Source organism: Calliphora vicina, chromosome 3, assembly GCF_958450345.1.
Source record: "Calliphora vicina chromosome 3, idCalVici1.1, whole genome shotgun sequence".
In the NCBI taxonomy this organism is placed as follows: Eukaryota; Metazoa; Arthropoda; class Insecta; order Diptera; family Calliphoridae; genus Calliphora; species Calliphora vicina.
The window spans coordinates 27363976-27368686 of record NC_088782.1 but is presented as its reverse complement, the minus strand read 5'-3'; positions in this window follow the sequence as shown (position 1 = coordinate 27368686).

Genomic DNA, 4711 nt, shown 5'->3' with positions numbered 1-4711 from the left:
TTGGTTGAAAATATAAGTGATCACAGATGATCGTCCAATTTCCATTTGGACCAATATTTACCGAGTTATAGCCACTTTTATGTTTTTCTTAATTTTCATAAAAAAAATCGATTTTTGGTTGAAAATATAAGTGATCACAGATGATCGTCCTTTTTTTATTTGGACCAATATTTGCCGACTTATGCCACTTTTATGTTTTACTTAATTTTGTGATCACGGATGATCGTCCTTTTTCCATTTGGACCAATATTTACCGAGTTATAGCCACTTTTATGTTGTTGATGATCGTCCTTTTTCCATTTGGACCAATATTTACCGAGTTATAGATACTTTTATGTTGCACTTTAATTTTCATTTAAAAAATCGATTTTTGGTTGAAAATATAAGTGATCACAGATGATCGTCCTTTTTCCATTTGGACCAATATTTACCGAGTTATAGCCACTTTTATGTTTTACTTAACTTTCATATAAAAAATCGATTTTTGGTTGAAAATATAAGTGATCACAGATGATCGTCCTTTTTCCATTTGGACCAATATTTACCGAGTTGTATTATTATATATTTCTGTGTTTAGCGTACATGATGTCTTTTGCCACAACTGCAAATGGCAACTAAATTAATTAAAAATTATTGTACAGGGTATATGCTGCCGAATTTGTCTACAAACATAGATGTTTTTAAAACAATTTTAAAATTTTTAAAATTTTAAAAACTAACCCTAACTAATAGTCGCACGACCCACGTTTGGGTACAATAAAATACACAACAGCCAGACTAGAGATATGAAACCAAACATACACATACATACCTATTCTATATATATATGTTCTTTGTACATAACCCGGCAGTCTGGGTGACTGTCCCGGTAATTTTGTAATTTATGTAGGGTCAATTGGAGTCAGCCAAGTACTTAGACATTAGTGAAAATTACTGCGAAAATAGACAAACATTGACTACTTGTAAAACTGGTAGGAAGTAAATATATGTGTAGGTGGTTCTCTGTAGTTTTTGAAGTAGTACTTGCCAAATTATACGTGTAATAATTCGTTTTATTAACGAATGTACGGTTAAAGTTATCACTAGTTACATTTCTAACCCTAAGTAATGCAGAGCGTGTCAATTGGTTAGCACTAAATTGGCTTTTAGTAAGGATCAAATTTTAAAGTAAATACTACTGGTGGTAGGGAACTGAAGACCTTTTTCAACATTTCGTGTCTGATTTTTCACGTAAACTACTAATAATTATTATGCATCGTTTGAAAGATATTCATCCAACAAAAGATTTTCAAGACACCAAAGCAAGGAACATCAAACATCTTGTTTTTTGGTGAAGACGGTTCCAACTAGTTCCATGAACTGCAGGTACATTTTTATCCATATACATACGTGCATATACATTTGTTTGTGTGTGTAATAGCGTGTGAAAATCGGTAACTTTTACGCTACTTACTTTTTAATATTTCTCTTCATACTTGCTTTCCTTCTTGTTTTTCAATACATATAGACACTTTTTTTAAACTTTATTATATTTTTTTATTCTTGTTAAAGATTTTGGCTTCTTCACTTTACGATTTTATCATGCATATCAAGAGAAATGCGGATATTTTTCTTTACATTACACTTATTGTTGTTGCATCCACTTGTGCAACACAAATACATACATATTGAACATCCATACATATGTATGGGATTTCCTATTAACCCAGTTGACAATACCTACTAGGGAAAATGACAATGGGATTAAAGTTTTAGCGGAAGTTTCTTGTAGAAAACATTTTATGAGAAGTTCTGGAAATGGATAGATATAGAGTCTGTGTGGAACGCCGAAAATAGTCATGATGGCATATTACGGTTTCATGTATGGTCGCATACCTCTGGGCGTTTTCGGTCAATGCTCGCGTCAAACGAATCAGTTGTGTTCGGTACAGGTTCCCTGTGATGGTCTGCCCAGATTTCAGCAGCCCATAACAGATAGGACGCTTTTGCTCCCACCATTTTTCATCGCAAGTAATGAATCGGTGCAAAAATGTTTTTCTTTTATAGCATTCAGGCAGCATTTTGGACATGCAAAATCGTCTTTCAATGTCTCGGCTTCAATTCGTATGGTACCCAATTTCCCCGATTCGGATGAATCCTGCTAGAAAACTTTTTGAAATTGGTGCTTGAGTAGATCCCAATGATTTTGTTCTTGTTAAGTTTGGCAACAATCTTCATGGAGTAATGCCTTCAATTCTTGGTCTTCCAACTTTTCTGGCAGGCTTGGGCGTTATTTGTCTTCCGTGTGAAAATCGCCAATTCTGAACCAAACAAACCGTCTCTCACACTTTGAAACCGATGAAAATATTTTTGATTCTGGAAGATATTTTGAGAGAATTATTCGCCTTAGCGAATGTTCGTACAATTTTGAATGTTTGGCCAGACGGGAAATTTTATTGCAAATCCCAGCATACAAGTATATTTAATGTTTAACGACTTTGGGTGCCCAGTGTAGTTGTATTTATAATTTATCATTATTCTTTTAGGCAGATTATGGGTTTTATAAAAAAATACTTGTTTCCACTTAGCAAGTTTTAAGGGATATTTGGTTTGATTATTTTTATTTTAATGGAAAACAGTTAGCTTATTAAATATTTAAATTATTATTAAATATTTAAATAAAGTATTCTGCAGATGAAGCCAGTAAAAATATTTACCGCTTCTATTTGTTACTTCATGAAAGTATGTTAAATAGAAAGACCAAACATTCACCCTTATCGTGGTTGGCGTAAACTTCATACGCCTACGACAGTTTCGTACTAGATTAAAGAAACAGTTTGCATTTTATCTTTAATCTAGTACGAAACAGTCGTAGGCGTAAGACGTTTACGTCAACCACGATAAGGGTGATTATTTATGTCGGCGATGCATCCTAATATTGCACGGCATTTTGTTGGTACTGGAGGGATAGATTTTGGGAAATATTATAGACGGAGTAGTATCTGTGACCATGTAATATAAATTGTCTTATATTGTTAGTAACAGAGAATTTATTCTAAAATGGTTTTCCAATAAGAGCGGGACAAAGTTGAAATTAATTAAAACAAGCAATGTGAGCAGTATTAACAGAACTTTAATTTGAAAGGTCCATTATGTATGGAATATGACTTCGTTCAAATTTTGGCAATGGCTAGGAACGATGCACGGATCTAACAAAGTCAAATTTTCAATGATTGCATAGATGCTAGAGTGTCCAAAAAAACCGGCAAAATTAAGAAACCGGTTTCCGGTTTAACCGAAAAGGTGTTTATTTGAAAAAACCGGTTTTGATTTTTATCTTTTAAAAAAACTGATTAACTGGTTTTGGTTTTTGTCTTCAAAAAAACCGGTTAACCGGTTTATACTAAATTTTTATTCAATATGAAAAATACGCTACTTTAAAATTTTTGAATTCTTAAAGCAATATTGTCAAATGCTACAATTTTCTATATAATTAATCAATATTTTTAAAAATGGGATCAAAGTTCTTCAAAAATATGGTTAAATGTGCTTATGAAAATATATTTCATTTAAACCGGTTAACCGTCTTAAAAACCGGTTTTTCAAAAAACCGAAATGTTAAAGAAAACCGAAATCGGTCGAGTTTATAAAGATGAAAAACCGGTTGACCGGTTTTCGGTTTCGGTTTGGATACTCTAATAGATGCGGCAGAGTTTGTGCGATAGTCTAGGATAGGTTTAGAATATTCACAAACAGAATTCGGAAACCGGTTAACGGATTCATTTATGAAAGGATATTTTTGTAATTTTTGCTTAAAATAACAGAATTTTTCTTGTATTGGCTTTACATTCTAAATAATATTTATACTTTTATGTTTACTTGCTAATAATATGGTATATCCCTTAATGTTTTATTCACTTTCCTATTTTTATTTTAATCACCGCCCCATACATGCGAATTGTATTCCATTTTTACTTGGACATAAGGAGAGAGATCGAAAAAATCTTAACATACATAAATGTTAATACAAAAGAAACCACTAAATCTACAGTTTTGATTTTACAATTTACAAAAAGTATTATTTTTATAGTTCTAATCAATAGTGATGAATAGGGGGCGGATTTATATGCAAATGCATGTTTTTTCTCGCACGTCTAATTATCTATCCGAATCACACATTTTGCTGTAAAATGGCATCGATTTGTTAGAGCATATTTTTGCATATTTTATTGATAATGCATGTTTTGTTATATTTAACTTGAAAAAAATATGCACATTATCCTAATTTTTAATAAAAATATTATTTTTGGCGTCAATGGGCAATAAATTGTCTCGACATAAATTTTTTTTGTTAAATTTCTTATTGAAATATCATCAAACTTGCCGACTAATTTCTTTCAACATCGAGAAACTAACTGTATGTCTTCTTAATTTCTCTATCAGCAATTGAAAATTACAATTTCAAAATATTTAGCTTCAAAAAAGTTAAGAGTTTTTTAAAGTATCACAAATTCATTAAATGTATCAAAAACATTCATATTTGTTATCATTGCAATTTCGATTTATGGGAGATTTTATTACCGAAATATCCTCCAATTATAATTAAATTAAGTCACAGTCATTATCACATGTTATAAATGACTGTGACTTCATTTAATAAAGTTTTTTGATGATTTTAAAATTCAAGTCGCATGGTTCAGGCTTTAAAGACTAGTATTCATCCCATGATATT